This window comes from Mixophyes fleayi, chromosome 4, assembly GCF_038048845.1.
Source record: "Mixophyes fleayi isolate aMixFle1 chromosome 4, aMixFle1.hap1, whole genome shotgun sequence".
Classification (NCBI taxonomy): domain Eukaryota; kingdom Metazoa; phylum Chordata; class Amphibia; order Anura; family Limnodynastidae; genus Mixophyes; species Mixophyes fleayi.
Genome location: NC_134405.1, coordinates 145045614 through 145064545, shown reverse-complemented (window position 1 = coordinate 145064545; position 18932 = coordinate 145045614).

The following is an 18932-nucleotide window of genomic DNA, read 5'->3' as shown; positions in this document are numbered from 1 at the left end:
TAGAGTTCATTAACAGCACTGTTACCTTAGGTTCCTTAAGCCCATTGTTACCTTGTTTTGTGGGGGACCAAACAAACCAAGCCAGGGCCCTCTTAAGAACATCTTGGACCCCCGGGCACAGCAGTGCACCGGGGCCCCTATATATACATATATATATAAAAAATGATTATATATATGGGCCCTGCAGCCCAGGGGGGCCCGTCGGAGGCAGCAAAAAAAAAAACAAACGCTGGAAAAAAAAAGAAGACAATACTTACCTTGCGGTCAGCTGGAGATCCGGCTCCCTCCATGGTCTCCTCCTCAGTCGCGCTCCGCAATGGATGTCGGGCGGGCGTGATGACGTCACGCCCGACATGCACTGTGAGCGCCATACGGAGGAGGAGACCATGGAGGGAGCCGGATCGCCAGCTGACCGCAAGGTAAGTATTGTCTTCTTTTTTTTTCCAGGTTTTTTTTTTTTTTTTGCTGCCTCCAATGGGCCCCCCTGGGCTGCAGGGCCCCCGGGCATCTGTCCATTGTGCCCAATGGGAAAGACGGCCCTTAACCAAGCACTTCAGCCACAAGGAGTGGCACTTTTGTGGCTGAAGTGCTTGGTTTGTTAAAGTGTGCATGTATTTTTTAAGATCCAACATAAGGGTGGGTGGGAGGGCCCAAGGACAATTCCATCTTGCACCACTATTCTTTTCTGCCACTGCTGTGTGCCAATGTGCCCTAGATGTGCTATGAACTGCCGTGTGTTTGAGTCATTGCTCTGTCGCTTAGCATCAAGCCAGCTCGCTGCAGTATTTGTCCGAAAGTGTATGAAAATAATATTGTGATTTGTGAGGTGGTCAAAATTGACTGCAAATTACTTGAAATTAGTGTTATTGAGGTTAATAATAATGTAACAACAAAAAAAGAGCAAAATTAGGTGATTTTAGCATATTTTAGCAATTTTTAAAAAAAATACAGATCCAAAACCAAAACACAAAGCTAATCCAGATCCAAAACCAGTTTGCGGGGGTCAGTGAGCATCTCTTTTATATATATATATATATATATATATATATATATATATATATATATATATATATATATATATCTATTGTAACAAAAGGAGGCATTTAGCTGGCAATATGCAGAGAAAGCAGGGACTAAAACATTGGCACAGTTATGTACCTAGGTGGAGATTAAACCAGGTAAAAACATATGTGTAGTATAAAATTGGTTTACTTACATGATTTAAAGGCTGCTTCCTCTCAGCAAACAGACAGGGTGGGTCTGATAGTCTAAACAGAGCCAGGGATGGGCGTTTCCTTTTAAAGAGAAGGTGGGTGTGTCACCTTTCCATCAAGCTAGGCCTGTGGGAGGAGGGTCAGGTATAAAACCCTGCTTGTTTCATTGTTCAGGGAGATCAAACAACATCTAAAAAAGACATTACAGTTCTGGAACAAGATCCTATGGACAGATGAGACAAAGATCAACTTGTACCAGAGTGATGGGAAGAGTATGGAGAAGGAAAGGAACTGCTCATGATCCAAAACATACCACCTCATCAGTGAAGCTGGGCTAGCTGGCTGATCTGGACAGAGAGCTGGACTATGTATAGTAAGCGTTGAGGGTCTCCATAATTACAGCGCAAGTATACGGCGTTGAAACATTATTACCATCCTGACAATAAAGAACCATAAAAAGGAACCACTCTGTTCTGTAGCACATATTGGACCTGCATTTCCAAACTGTTTTACCATGAGTCCCACATGAGGATGTCCTTGTTTGTTCCGGGTGACTGTGCTAATCAACCAAAACCTTGTTCTGGCCTTGGTTGACTCGGGGAGTGAACTCTCATTGGTTTCCAGCTCTGCAGTACCCGAAACCAAAACTTCTCGGTTGCCCAAAGTGAAAGTTCTTTGCGTACATGACACAACAGAGGAGTATACGAGAACAATACTACCAGTCACACTCAAAGACAAAACTGTTATGGTGGTAGCTGCCATAGCACCTAAACTCCCATATCCACTCATTTTGGGGCGAGACTTCCCACTGTTTAATGATGTCCTCGGTGAGCGAATCCGGCCGGACATGCCGGCAACTGATGCAACGGTCGGAAGCCCGGTCTTAAAGGAACCGCCTAAGAATCCACAATATCTGGACATCGATCTTTGGGAACCGCCAAACCGGAATGCCATCCTGGGAGTCACAGCAGAAGTTCCACAAAAGCATCCAACTGTGGGGAAACATGGACAGTCCAAACTAGCATTGGTCGGTGATGTCGCAGATGAGCCCACCCCGCCTGTCAGTGAGGATACGGACTGGTCCGCAATACCAATTTTGTTTCCTTTGCAGGACTTTGCTCGAGACCAACTTAATGATGCCACTTTGGAACATGCCTTTAAAAGTGTGACTGAGGTAAATGGGGTAGCGAAAGCCGCCCAGCCTGCAGAAAGTATACCATATTTTATTGTTAAAAATTATTTCCTGTATAGAGTTGGTAATGTACAGGGGGAAAAAGTAGAACAATTAATGGTTCCTCAGGTCCATGTAACCCTAGTGTTAAAAGCAGCACATACACATGTCTGTGGGGGACACCTAGAGAAGGATAAAACACGGGAACGAGTTCTGCTTAGGTTTTACTGGCCCGGTGTACACACGGCAGTGAAAAAGTATTGCCGGTCCTGTCCCATTTGTCAGAGATCCTGTCCCAAACCCATGTACAGGGCACCTCTCATTCCAATACCAATAGTACAAGTTCCCTTTGAACGGATAGCTATGGACCTTGTGGGGCCCCTGGAAAAATCCGCACGTGGGCACCAATATATACTAGTGGTGCTTGACTATGCAACCAGGTATCCAGAGGCAATTCCCTTACGAAACATAAAGTCCAGTACCATAGCTAAAGAACTTGTATTGATGTTTACATGCTTGGGAATACCCAAAGATATTTTCCCAGATCAGGGTACTCCATTCATGTCTAAATTGATGAAGGACATGTTCCAGTTGCTAGGGGTTACGGCGCTTCACACCTCTGTATACCATCCACAAACAGATGGCTTGGTGGAACGCTTTAACCGCACATTAAAGCACATGCTCAGGAAAGCAGTGGCTCAAGAGAAAAAAGATTGGGACACTCTTATTCCCTATTTGATGTTTGCCATCCGTGAGGTACCTCAAGCTTCAACAGGGTTTAGTCCCTTTGAGTTATTGTTTGGGAGACAGCCCAGGGGTATCTTGGATATGTTAAAAGAAGGGTGGGAGCAGCAAGGTCCCAGGGAGCCAAATCTGGTACAATTTGTGTCCCAAATGTATGAGAGGCTAGGAAAGATAGGGCCCATTGTGCAGCAACATGTAAAAGAGGCTCAGGAACGACAGAAGAAAAGTTCTGACAAAAGTGCTGTTGTTCGATCTTTCAAGCCTGGGGACAAGGTCCTAGTCCTGGTTCCTACCCAGGAAAGCAAACTTTTCGCCCATTGGCAGGGTCCATATGAAGTTCTAGAAGCTGTTGGTCCTGTCAATTACAGAGTCCACCAGTTAGGTAGGAGAAGGGAGGAGCAAATATATCATGTGAACCTCCTTAAACCTTGGCATGATGAGGAAACCTCTCCTCAGGTAGTGAGTACTGCCATGGAAAAGTCTGAAGTGCCCATAGAGCCAGCCTTGTCCATTTAGCAGAGACAACAGACTGAAGAAATGATTCGCCGGAACAGGGGTGTCTTCTCTTCCATTCCTGGGCGCACTACCTTAATCGAACACGACATTGTCACTGCGCCAGGAGTCATTGTCAAGCAGAAGCCATATCGTATTCCAGAAGCCAGACCGGTGGACGTGAGAAAGGAGGTCGAGAAGATGCTCCAGTTAGATGTAATTGAAGAGTCCACTAGTGAATGGAATAGTCCCATTGTGCTTGTCCCGAAACCCAATGGGACAATTAGGTTCTGCAATGACTTTAGGCGTCTAAACAGTATGTCACAGTTTGATGCCTATCCGATGCCACGTTTGGATGAACTAGTGGAAAATCTTGCTGGTAGCAATTATTTAACAACCGTTGATCTAACAAAGGGTTATTGGCAAGTTCCCCTGACTTCCACGGCCAAGCCAAAGACTGCATTTTCCACCCCTGATGGTCTCTATCAATATAAAGTCCTACCCTTTGGGTTGCATGGGGCACCTGCCACCTTCCAAAGGGCTATGAATAAATTGGTACGACCTCACACAGCTTATGCAGCTGCTTACTTGGACGTTATAGTGATTTATACCCCAGACTGGGGATCACATTTAGCCAAAGTTGAGGTGGTCTTAGCTTCATTACGGTCCGCAGGGTTAACAGCTAACCCAGAGAAATGTGCCATAGCCATGAGAGAAGCCAAATATTTGGGGTACATTGTTGGTCGAGGGCATGTAAAACCCCAGCTAGACAAAGTGGAGGCAGTCAAAAATTGGACAAGACCAGAGAAAAAGTCACAGTTAAGAACCTTTTTAGGCTTAGTAGGTTACTACAGGCGGTTTGTAAGCCACTTCACCACTAGAGCTGCTCCACTTACGGACATGTTAAAAAAAAGTTGTTCAGATAGATTAACCTGGTCTGACTCTGCAGAAAGCGCCTGGTCTGATCTTCGGTTAGCTCTTTGTTCCTCTCCAGTTCTACAAGCACCAGATTTTACCCGGAGATTCTTCCTCCAAACTGATGCTTCTGGTGTTGGCTTAGGTGCAGTCTTGTCACAGGAGAAGAATGGAGTAGAAAATCCTGTCCTGTACCTAAGTCGTAAGTTGCTTCCAAGGGAACAAAAATATGCCACTGTGGAAAAAGAATGTCTCGCCATAAAATGGGCTACAGAAGCTCTGCGCTATTATCTCCTAGGCAGAGAGTTCACCTTAATAACAGACCATGCACCATTAAGATGGATGCAGAACAACCGGGAGGTAAATGCCAAGGTAACCCGCTGGTTCTTGGCACTACAACCTTTCAAGTTCTCAGTAGAACATAGGCCTGGGATTCTACACAAAATGCAGATGCGTTGTCACGAAAATATGCGCTCCTCGCGAAGTCCGCGTCCCCCTACTTGGAGACGCTAGGGGGAGGGATATGTAACAAAATGAGGCATTTAGCTGGCAATATGCAGAGAAAGCAGGGAAGTAGAGTAAAACATTGGCACAGTTATGTACCTAGGTGGAGATTAAACCAGGTAAAAACATATGTGTAGTTTAAAATTGGTTTACTCACATGATTTAAAAGCTGCTTCCTCTCAGCAAACAGACAGGGTGGGTCTGATAGTCTAAACAGAGCCAGGGATGGGCGTCTCCTTTTAAAGAGAAGGTGGGTGTGTCACCTGTCCATCAAGCTAGGCCTGTGGGAGGAGTGTCAGGTATAAAACCCTGCTTGTTTCATTGTTCAGGGAGATCAACGCTGGGCTAGCTGGCTGATCTGGACAGAGAGCTGGACTATGTATAGTAAGCGTTGAGGGTCTCCATAATTGCTGTGCAAGTATACGGTGTCAAAACATTATTACCATCCTGACAATAAAGAACCATAAAAAGGAAGAAGTTGTACACGTGTGCTTCTGCAGTAGCGGGCTCTTGCCACACTATATATATATATATATATATATATATATATATATATATATATATATATATATATGCCACCAGTTCTGGTTCTGTCCCAGTTCTGGGCATGCGCAGGGTGATTTTGTATATATAATGTGCTCAAAATTGTCAGATATGTGCCTTGATGAACCAGGCCCTAAGTAACTATCTTTCCCTTCACAGTGTGGCAAGCACAACTGACGCAAGTTCACTGAGATGCACTCATGTGATGGTTGACATCACTGAGGAAGGGAGTTGAAACGGTATTTAAAACATTCCCTGCCAGAGTATCAGATTTGCCTGATAAAATTAAAGACAAATTAATCTCCAGAGGCCTGCATCTAATCTAGATGATTTAATATCCCTGTGCAACAAAGTGGATATTTGTTTACAAGAGAGAGTGGTAGAAAAGGAGCAAGCTAGCCTTGCCACTTTCTAGCTTGCACCTTGGTTACAGACCTCAATAACTCATCTCAAGGAGCCCAATTAGGTAAAGGAGATTTAAACACAATCTTTTTCTGCACTTTGCAAGCTCATGAGCATGTATAAATCAATACTCTAAGAAACTGGGAAATGCCAACGCCTAGGAGCCACTGGGGAGATCTCGCTCAATCAAAACTCTCCGGGCCTGAGTCATTCAGGAAAGTAAGGCAAAAATAAGGAGTAAATGTTCTTCAGGACAAACCATGTTACAATGCAAGGGATGCAAGTTAGTTTATTTTTTACACATGAGTTACATACTGGCTATTTTTTCATGTAGCACACAAATACTTGATAGCTTTATTTTTATACTGAAATGTAAAGTTGATCTAGGACATGCCCTGCCCCAACTATAAATCTCTCTCCACATTTTGAATTTACTTCCCCTCCAATGCAACATGGTTTTGCCCAGGTGCAAAGTTACTCCTTTTTTATGCTTTGCTCTCCTTTTTGACTCAGGCCCTCCGTCTTTAAAATTGATTGTGCAATTTGAAATCTTAAGGAGATGATTGAGTACCCTGCCCTTCTAGATTCTGGAACAGCAGGAAATTTGTTTCTATCAAGTTGGTCAAGTAGAACTAGGTACCTCTGTGTCTCCAATAAGTAAAGCTCTAGCATTGGTAGCTGCTGGTGGGAATAGAATTACTAAATGTACTGTCTTCCAGCAAACCATGTCTCTTAATATGCAAATTAGATCTCTCATAATGAAGAGATGTTTTTCTATGTACTCTCCCAAGCAATCAATCCAGTAAAGACTGGCTACAATACCATGCTCCTGCTCTTGATTGGAGTTCTGGTCAAGTAATTTCTTAGAGGGCTTAGTGTCAGTCACAGTCTCTAACCAAGGCACTACCTCCTTCTATCTCACAGTCTGTACCATGTGGTCAGAACTTCAAATTCAGTGACAATACCATTAATTTGTTGATGTTTTTGATAAAGGGGAAGCAGAACAACTTCCTCCCGGGAGTGGGACTGTACCATCCACATCATGCCTAATAAAATTCCTCCTTGGGGGCATGTGTACCCACTGACATTACCTGAGATGCAGGTCATGTCTGAGTACATTAAAGAAAATATCCCGGGGGGGTTTGTCAGGAAGTCCACATCACCTGTTTGAGCAGGGTTTTTATTTGCTGAGAAAAAAGATGGTTTCCTTCTCCTGTAAATCAATTTTAGGGGATTAAACGCTATCACTATCAAAAACAAATAATTCATTCCAGAACAAATAAGACATTTCTCTGATCTCTGAGTAATTTGATATAAATAAAGGAGCCACAATGTTCACCAACCTTTATTTTTGAGGGGCATTTAATTTAATCTGCATCCAGCAGAGGAATGAGTGAAAGATGGCATTTAATACTTGAGATGGGCACTTTAAATACTTGGTGATGCACTTTGGATTATGTAATGCTCCGGCAATATTTCAATCATTCATGAATTAAATATTTCTTTACATCCTGTATGCATTTGAAGTGTTCTAATTGGCTGATATTCTTATACACTCAAGAGACATTTTTCCCATAGATGTTATGTGCAGGTGGTTTGAGTTGGCTGTGAGATAATCAATTATTTTGCAAGCTATAGAAGTAGCAATTGGAAGGTGACAGAATATCCATCGAAGGTTACATAATTTCAAATTATTGTCTCTGTATGGATCCAGTCAAACTACATGCCATTCTGATATGGCCTCAACCAACTGGCCTTAAGGCAACCCAAATGTTTTTGGGTTTGCTAACTACTGGCGATTCATCAGGAATTATTTCACCCTGATAGCTCCTATTACATCTCTCACTAGCAAGAACACTAAAGCTAAATAGTGACCTATGAAAGCCCGAGCAGTTAAAGCAAGCCTTTACATCCACTCCTATGCTTCAACAGCCAGACCTGTCTAAACCATTTTTTCGGGAGCTTGATGCATCCTGCATGGGAGTCATGCTTTCCTAAAAAACAGTTTCTGGCAAACTCCATTTTTGCATAATTTCTTGCTTCTTAGAATAATTATGGGCTTGGCTATAGACAGCTATTGGCCATCAAATTGCCATTAGAAGAGTGACAACATCTGCTAGTGGGGGCTAATCATAGGCTTATGGTATACACGGACCATAAAAATTTACAGTCGGCCTGTCATTTGAATTGAAGACTTGCTAGACGGACACTCTTTCTCTTGATTAGACTTTGATATTACCTTCCGCCCTGCCAATCAAAACTCTAAAGACAATGTCCTCTCTAAATCCTTTGATTCAGATGATGTTGAAGGATCTAACGAACTCAAGCTCATTCTGGATCACGCTTGTGTTGTGGGAAGTACTACCATTATACCCAAAGAACTTCCACAGGGGAAGACCCTGAATTAAGTCCTAGGCTATTACAGTGGGTGCATCAGTCTAAATTTTCTAGTCATCCCAGTGTCAGGAAGATGTTATCATTTGTTTCTAGAAGCTACTGGTGGCCTACTCTCTGCAAAGGGATCCTAGATTTTGTGTCTTCCTGCAATATTTATGTTCAACATAAAGTGGTAAACCAAAAAACAGCAAGACTTTTGCAGCCCTTACCTAGACTGAGTCTACCATGGACTCACATCGCTATGAACTTTGTGGTTAAGCTCCCATTGCCAGCAGGATGCAATACTATACGGGTTGTGGTAGACTGATTCTCTACAATGGCCAAAGGTTTACTTTCCACTTCCTCTCTATCAGATCTATTTGTTACAGAGATCTTTTGGCTTCATGGATGCCCTGGAAATATTATTTCTAACTGAGGCACCCAATTTACATCTGAGTTTTGCTGAGCTCTATGCAAAAATATGGGTATTTAGCTCAAAATGTCTGCTGCCCATAACCAATCATCATCATCTATTTAAATAGCGCCACTAATTCCGCAGCGCTGTACAGAGAACTCACTCACATCAGTTCCTGCCTCATTGGGGCTTACAGTCTAAATTCCCTAATATACACAGACAAACAGACTAGGGTCAATTTGTTAGCAGCCAATTATAATACCAGTATGTTTTTGGAGTGTGAGAGGAGACCGGAGCACCTAGAGGAAACCCACGCAAACACGGGGAGAGCATACAAACTCCTCACAGATAAGGCCATGGTCGGGAATTGAACTCATAACCCCAGTGCTGTGAGGCAGACGTGCTAACCACCTAGCCACCAATGACCGATGAGCAAGCAGAGAGTTAATCAAGAGATTGAGAAATACTTTAGGATGTATGTCTCTGCTAATCAAGCTAATAGGGTAGAGTAGCATATATGTGTGTATGTGTATATATATATATATATATATATATATATATATATATATATTAGGGATGAGCGGGCTCGGATATCTGAAATCCGAGCCCACCCGATCCTTGCCGATCCGAGACAGATCCGAGACAGATCCGGGTATTCCCGCCAATTGCAAAACTGAAAGCGCGGCTCCGAGTCATAATCCTGTTGTCGGTTCTCGCGATACTCGGATTCTATAAATTCCCCGCTGGCCGCCGCCATCTTCACTCAGGCATTGATCAGGGTAGAGGGAGGTTGTTTTAGGTGGTCCTCTGCCCTGCTATATCCTGTGCTGTGCTGTGCTGTGCTCAGTCCAGTGGTGCTGTGTCCTGTGCTCTGTCCTTTAGAGTTCAGTGGTGCTGCTGGGTCCTGTGCTGTGTCCTGTTCAGTCCAGTGGTGCTGTGTCCTGTGCTCTGTCCTTCTAAGGGCATAGTTATTTCCCCATTATTCCCAAATTATAAAAAATTTAAAAAAAGTTATAGAAAAATAAAAAAAAAATAATTATAAAAAAAAGAAATTAAAAAAAAATATCCAAAAACAATCCTGCAGAATAAGTCCATTGGTACTGCAATATTACAAAGTTCACTGATTCTGCAGTATAAGTCCACCAGTGGTACTGCAATATTACAAAGTTCACTGATTCAGCAGTAAAAGTCCAGTGGTACTGCAATATTACAAAGTTCACTGATTCTGCAGTATAAGTCCAGTGGTACTGCAATATTACAAAGTTCACTGATTCAGCAGTAAAAGTCCAGTGGTACTGCAATATTACAAAGTTCACTGATTCAGCAGTATAAGTCCAGTGGTACTGCAATATTACAAAGTGCACTGATTCTGCAGTATAAGTCCAGTGGTACTGCAATATTACAAAGTTCACTGATTCTGCAGTATAAGTCCAGTGGTACTGCAATATTAAAAAGTTCACTGATTCAGCAGTATAAGTCCAGTGGTACTCTCCTGTGCCGCATATAATTTTTAAAGGCTTTGCCGAGTGTGTGTGGCTTAGGGGTACGCTCTCTTGTGCTACATATAATGCAAAACAAAAATTTGGATTAAGCTGCGAGGAAAAACCTCAGTTTTCCTAAAAGACCCGCTGGCGGGGATGCTGATAACATCTGGTCCGGACTGAAGGACCTGCCAATCATTGCAGACATGTCATGTCTACTGTTGCTGCATTGGATGCTGTCACAATAGAAAAAATGGTGGAGGATTATTTTGCTGACACCATCCAAATAGACATGTCAGACAGTCCATATTGTTACTGGCAGGAAAAAAAGGCAGTTTGGAAGCCCCTGTACAAACTGGCTCTATTTTACCTGAGTTGTCCCCCCTCCAGTGTGTACTCGGAAAGAGTTTTTAGTGCAGTGGGGAACCTGGTCAGTGAGCGGCGAAGGAGGTTGCTTCCTCAGAACGTTGAAAAAATGATGTTCATAAAAATGAATTATCAATTCCTCAATCAAGTACAGCACTGCCCTCCAGATAGTACAGAGGGACCTGTGGTTGTGGAGTCCAGCGGGGACGAATTGATAATGTGTGAGGAGGAGGAAGTACACACTGTAGGGGGAGAGGAATCAGAGGTTGAGGATGAGGACGACATCTTGCCTCAGTAGAGCCTGTTTTGGACTAAAAACAATATTGTGAGGTGTGAGGTGTTCAGAATAGACTGGCAATTAGTGGAAATGATTGCTAATGAATGTTATTGAGGTTAATAATAACGTAGGAGTGAAAATAAACCCAAAAAACTTGATTTTAACACTTTTTATGTTTTTTTTCAAAATAAATCCGAATCCAAAACCTTAAATCCGAACCAAAACCTTTCGTCAGGTGTTTTGCGAAACAAATCCGAACCCAAAACCTCAAGCAAATCCGAATCCAAAACACAAAACACGAGAAACCAAAAGTGGCCTGTGCACATCCCTAATATATATATGTATATATACACATACACACACACACATATATACATACATATATATAGCGTTGGTCTTTCTTTACATAAACGTATAATTATTAATTTCAATTTAAAATTTACATTAATATTATGTAAACACTACTGCATTGAAAAAATGCTTTATCCTAGATATAAAGCACTTATATAACACTTTGGTTCTATTAAAGTCAATCCGGGTTCTAATAATATGAGAAATGTCCTTCATCGTGTTTATTTAAACACTTACCTATCTAAAGAAATGGCACTGGACGATGGTGACACTACAGAGTGATGCCATTACAGACCCGCCAACTCATAAATGCAACAGAAATATCTAAATCTGCAAAAATGAGATAGGTTATTTCAATAATGTTTGCCATGAATGAAATTATAGGTATTATAATAGATGTCTTTTGTAATTGTGTCATTTTTAAACTATACACCTAACAGAGGACATCAGATATTGTACAGTGTTTGGCAACACAGTTATCCATTAAATTCAGAGTGACCTTCTTGCATTTGGGAAAAAGTCAGGAGTTACACACTCATCAGCCACAACATTACAACCATTCACAGGTGAAATTAATAAAATTGATGAGCTTGTTACAATGGTACTTGTCATGGGGTGGGATATATAGACAGCAAGCGAACAGTCAGTTCTTAAAGTTGATGTGCTGGAAGCAGTAAAAATGGAAAAGCGTAAGGTTCTGAGCGACTTTGAAAAGGGTAAAATTGTGATGGCTACACAACTGGGTCAGAGCATTTCCAAATGGCAGATCTTGTGGGGTGTTCCCGGTATGCAGTGGTTAGTACCTACTAAAAGGGGTTCAAGAAAGGACAACCAGTGAACCAGCGACAGGGTCATGGGTGCCCAAGGGTTATTTGATGCACGTGGGGAACAAAGGCTAGCCCATGTGGTCCAATCCCACAGAAGAGCTACTGTAGCACAAATTGCTAAACAGTTAATGCTGGCTATGATAGAAAAGTGTTAGTGCATCACAACTTGCTGCATATGGAGCTACATAGCCACAGACTGGTTAAAGTGCCCATGTTCACCACTGAAAGGGCATACAATGGGCATGTGAGTGCCAGGACTGGACCATGAAGCAATAGAAAAAGGTGGCCTGGTCTGATGAATCATGTTTTCTTTTATATCATGTGGATGGCCAGGTGCATGTGCGTCGTTTACCTGATGGCACCAGGATGCACTATGGGAAGAAAGCAACCCGGCAGAGGAAGTGTGATATACTAGGCAATGTTCTGCTGGTAAACCTTGGGTCCTGGCATTCATGTGGATGTTTCTTTGGCACGTAGCACCTACCTAAACATCGCTGCAGACCAAGTACACTCCTTCATGGCAATGGTATTCCCTGATAGCTGTGGCCTCTCTCAGCAGGATAATGAACCCTGCTACACTGCAAAAGTTGTTCAGGAATGGTTTGAGGAACATGACAAAGAGTTCAAGGTGTTGACTTGGCCTCCAAATTCCCCAGATATCAATCCAAATGAGCATCTGTGGGATGTGCTGGAAAAACAAGTCAGAGCCATGGAGGCCTCCCCTCACAACTTCCAGGACCTGTTGCTAACATCTTGGTGCTAGATCCCACAGGAAACCTTCAGAGGTGTCAGAGGTCCATGCTTCGATGAGCCAGAGCTGTTTTGGTGGCACACATTTATATATATACACATTTATATATATATACTGTTATTTTAGTTTTATGTATATTTTAATTTGTGTTCTGATGTCATTTAGTGGTCTTAGCCCTTTATACTTATATGCTCATTTATTCTATTATATTTTACATACTTTTTATTCCTATACGCCCAGTTTGTGTTTTTTATCTATATATATATATATATATATATATATATATATATATTATTTTTTTTTATTTGTGAAGATCTCTTAGCTATAATTACATTGTGCATAGTGTTTTACTTCCTTATGTATAGCTCATATTTGTTAGACCTCTGATTTTACCTGCTGCTTTTTGTGGTTCTATTTATGTTATATTATTTATCCCATGTAGTATGCTTATATATTATTAGGATGGGACACATCTGTTATTACTTATCCTAATGCTGACCTTTATACTATTTCCTTATTGGGCATAACACATTTCTAGCCCTTATCTCTTTCCACACACCTTGGGCTACATGTCAGAAATACTCTGCTTTGAAATACTGCTTGCCCTTTTTAAAGATGGCCGTCGCTGTCAATTATCATTACAAGTATTTGCCCTCTTCCATCACTGGCATATGATGATTATCATCTAATCCATTGCCTTTATTTTATTCATTTATTACCTTCCATCTCCCCCATGGCCAGTGGGTGTTGCCCATACTTATAAATGTACTTTCTCTTAGCCTAACAACACCCACTGTTCCTCTAGGGCATCCTCTAAAAAGCCCTTTCACCACTGCACAATCATGAATGTACTAATATACTAATTACACCATAAGGTGTCATTTTTGGATAAAAACAAAATATATATATTTTTTAAAAAATAAATGGCGGCCGGCGGCGCTGTGCGCATGTGCGGTGACGTCATTTGCTCACGATTTTAGCGCAAAATGGTGCTACACACCCCTATATAAAGGGCATAGTTTTTAATATCACCTAAAACCTCCTGATGAAGTTCAAACTGAACGAAACGCGTTGAGGCTGTTCACTATCACCCACTCCTGGTACATTTGAGGCTATACTGTCTTCCTGATCTTTGAGAGTGACCCCTTTGAGAACTTCTGTGTGGAGCCCATTGGTGTTTACCTCATGAAATATCCAGAGATCTACACTGTTAAGCAGTATTCCCTTTATCCCAGGATTTCAGATAAGATTTTAAACTTTATATACATTGTGAGTGTGCATTTTTTATATGCTGAATAAATTATTTGTATATAAATACTAGACTATATGGCTCTTTCCTCTTATAATACATCGGCTGAGTGGAGTTTGTGAGCTGTGACTGTGCTGTGACCGGTGATCCAGATATATTATATCCACGCAAGCTACCTATACATCTGTTCCTGACCTACTAGGCTGATTGGAGGCCACTTTCAGGCATTCCAGATACAGATAAGCTGTTTATTTATACCTGTTTGGTACGCTGCCACCTATTACTTTTTATTATATTTCACGGGTGCCTTTGACATTCTTTCTTTTGCTTTCTTTTCTCTGTATCGGTTTCGGTATATGGTTGGAATCTATTGGAAACTGGATGATATTGATCTTACCAGCTAGACATATATTTAAGTCTGCATTTCCGTTATACTACACTACTTATTGACTGTCTGGGTGATTTAAACCAGCTAACACTGCTTTATTTGGTGCCACTATTCCTCCTACCTTTGTATATATTGATGATCTATTGATCGGAGTACCATCCAATATTTGGGAGGAAGGCTGCCTCTTTTATGAAACAAGTGTTTATTTCTATTTATTTCTATTGGACTATATTGTTTTCAACTCACTTATTTGGTGTCTGAGCGCCATTGTTTATTATATCTGCTGTTACATATATATATATATACATATATATATATATATATATATATATACACACGCATACAACATACATACATACATACACACATACATATATGATAACAATGAATCAAGATAGCTCTGGTGCTTAGCCTACAATTTGGATCTATGAAAGACTTAATAATTTAAACTCAAAACACCTCCACAATTATGTGTGGCAGCCAGCCTCCAAAGAGCGGACGGTAAATCCGTAAACAATCTCAAGTGAAAGGGAAGGAGAAGGACAGCGCCTTCTGGTGTGGTATTCACGATTATGACAATACAATAGTGGGATTGCACCATGAATAAGTTCCCAATCAATAAGATTCAGAGATGTGGTGCTCCAAAAAAGTCAGGTGGAACAGACACCCAGAGGATGTGATTCTTATTGGTGCCACCAAAGGTCACCTGATTTGTAGTTCATGCGTGCCAGATGAGATGTGAATTCAGCTAAGAAATGTCCAACTAAACAGCAGAAGTCCCAAAATGCACCGGTGTAGACAAACAATGGAACAACGTACAGTGTAGTAAATCACGATAGGTCTATTGCCGAAACTCCAATAATACATGCGTACCGGAGAAAAGATAATAAACAGTTTATCTGTATAACCACTCCTCGGTCATTAACGTGACCGCTCCACTGTTCTTACAGTATCTCCTCCGCTCACCAGGTAGGGGAAATAAAGATGAAAATACCATATGGTGTAGTATGTTTGCAAGCAATATTTTAATAAACATAAAATATAAAATGCAAACTCACAATAAACAAAATCAAAATAAGCTTATCTGTATAGCATAAATGCAGGTTCACTTGTCAGGTACTTGGTCCCCTAGCTGGTGCCGGAAGTGTGAAGCCGGTCAGCGGAGTTAGCCGCGATCGTGTCACACTCTATCTAATGTTACAATTTTGAACCTAGCAGTGCGCTTTGTTTAGGGCTTTAACACCAGGGCAATTCTGTCTGACAAACAAGAGGAGATTTGAGGTTTCTTCATATCGCTAGTCAGATCTTTACCAGCAAAATTATTATAGGCAGAACTGACTCAATTTCCTATGCAGCAGATTTGTGTTAGAAAGAAATCCTCTGTGGTCATGTCCTAGTTAACCCCTCTCCTTTACACACTGTATGAGAGGGTACTAGGTTAGAGTACCAATCCTGAGTCTTTGGAACTATATACATTTACTTAAGTTCCTTTGTATGTCTATGTCAGACTATTACACCTGAGTGGTTTTGATAAATTATAAACCCTACAAGTGCATTCTTACACTACATTACTTAATTTAGGGTGGACACACCTGCTGGCTATATGTGACATACTATGTATCGATAAATATAGGGAATATAATTGAATCCCAATAAATTGTGTTATTTTGAATCTCATTGATACAATGTCCATAATTATGGGTATTTTTCCCAGTAAATCATAAGTGTCACAATTTTGTGACCACCGGCTTCCCGGAAGGGCATTTTTAATTATTTCTATCACTTATCTTTATTTTTCATCACCTCTCTATTTTAATATTCGCCGACTATGATGTTATCTGGCACATCAATTTTTTAATAAATTTTCAATAAAGTTTGTTCTTAAATATTTTCCAAGGGACTGGAGTGCCTCAATCAACAATCTCTTTAGGTGACTCCTTTCACCATTCCTCTCTTGATAGTAACTCAGTTTGTGAGAGCACCCCCTCATTTTGAATTATATAAATAACTCTTAGATATAAATGATGAGGAAGTCCTAACCTTAGAGCGAGATGGATTTGCTTTTTTCTATGGCATTGCAATTTTTGCCTGCTCCCCACCGACGGTAATATGTCAATGTAAAATAAGCGATGGTGGATGGATCCACTGTCTTGTGATGTGTCTGTCACATGTCAGGTGACCCAAGAAGTCTGTCCAAGGAGCCAGGAAATGAGGAGTGAGAATAATCTGAGTCAGGCTGACTGGTACAGTATAGGAGGGGAGGTGGGAGCTACAATGACATGCTGATGCTGTAAAGATATAATGTATAGATTCCCGTAAGAAGCAGAAAAAAATTGTAGTAGCAAATCACAACTCTGGATGCAGGGTGAGAGGCACAGACCCCTTGACTCTGGGGCCTGTGTGCACCCATTATAGATATTACAGTGCTATAAGGGTATTAACAATAAAAAAAATTAATCTCCATTGCCTTTCCCTATTAACTGTAAGCAAGTTTACAGGCAGTTAAATATGTGTTCATATTATACCAAATATATGTCGTTTTTAAGAGGATAATGCAGTTTATTTTCTGGAGCAAGATTAAGCAATGATGCTGCAGTAAATAAAACACTCACAACTGAGACCATGCTGCTTATAACTTATGGTTCAAAATGAACCTGAAAAAAGGTATAAATGATAACCCAAATATGGGATGACCTCGAGTTCTCATCCCCTCAGTGCTACTCTATATGAAATAATTTATGGGTAAATTATATCCATGCATATGTAATGTACATCTGTGGCTTTCAGGCGTCTTTCCATCTTCCCAATGATTTCAAATAAAGACACGCATATTATCTGATCTTCCTTGCCACAAATCAACAAAGTATTTCTCTTTATCACAAAGTAATGATGGCGGAGGGAGGCCAATCATATCTAATAGCATCAGGGATAGAAAGAGCTGGATAACAAATGTTCCATTAGAGGAAACTAATGCACTCTTCTAAATGTGGGATGCATGTTCAGGGTCGGTCAGACAATTTAATATTAAAGATACAGGAAATGGAAGCCAAATGAGCAGGCATGGTCAGAAATGCAAATGGAACAGAGATGCAAAGAGAAATTCCTGGAAAGAGCAAGAACGCTACAGCAACTTATAATGACCAATGCACATAAACAGAACAGAACAATTACCTGTGGTCTACTTAAATCAATAAAGACAATAGAATAGACAGAACAGACATTAGAAATCCAAGTGCTGCATCAGACAGAAACATTACTGAAAGAAAAATATATAATCTGAAAAATATTCTAGCTTTGTCATTTATTCAGACTGTTCCTGTATTACACAAACTTATAATTTTCCCTGTGTTTTTTGTAAGATCATATTAGTTGACCCATCAAGGTCAATCCTCTATATATGTATCATGGTACACTACAAATCAGAACATAGTAGCCTTAATAGGCAGAGTGCAACTGATGTGTTCAAAAAGGCTAAAACCACTTAAAAGAAATGTTAACATACATTTTAAAATATGAACTGTATATGTACATAGAAGACTGTAAACCTGTATACCGCATTAAAAATGTTCTTTCATAACAGTGGCGGAATCAACGGGAGTAAGATAATTATTAAATGGAATGATGGAAGATAGACGATTACCAGCTATTTATCATTTGGCTGCTGATAAAAGTTAATATAAAAATGTACATTGAAAATTAGGTATTAAAGTAAGGCTGTGTTCCCATGGCAGTTATATGCCATTTGGAATCATTGCTAAGTCACACATGTCATTGCAGATCCACTAGTGATACGTTACTGTAATGCACAGTGTAATAACCAATGTCAACAACTTCACCCAACATTATGAAAAGTAACATGAACAGCTGACTTGAACATAATCATCCATGTTAATCAGGCTGTAGGATCTACTTGAGTTGCTACATTGATTACTGAATAAATGTAATTCCACATTTCAGAAAGTAGCTGCTTTTTTTGGTAGTTTGGACAGCTGATTGTTTCTTTTAAAGATACTTTAAATCAGTATTATCTAGAAAAGATCTCTAGTTTTCCAACTCAGCTTGAACAACTATTTATGAAAGCATTTATATATACATACATTTAAAACATTCTGTTAAAGATATTCCTAATACAGTCACACACTGTGGATTTCTTGTTTGTTATAAGCATTGTCACAACATCACGGTACAGATGCCGTCTCCTGAGGGTGACAGGACACTTTTCAACAAAGCAGCCATAAAATGTCACCGCAGTCCAACGTTAAGGTGTATTAACCTCAGTTAGTTTTATGAAAGAGGGATAGCAACAGAAAATAAATCCTGACCTGTCCTTCTCTAACTAATACATTTGACCATGGAAGAAGAACTTAATATCCAGCTCACTTACGAACAAATAGCAATTCTCTCTCACTATTGAGGATTCCAGACTTTTTCCCCTAGGTAATCAGAGAGACTGACTGAGCAAACCG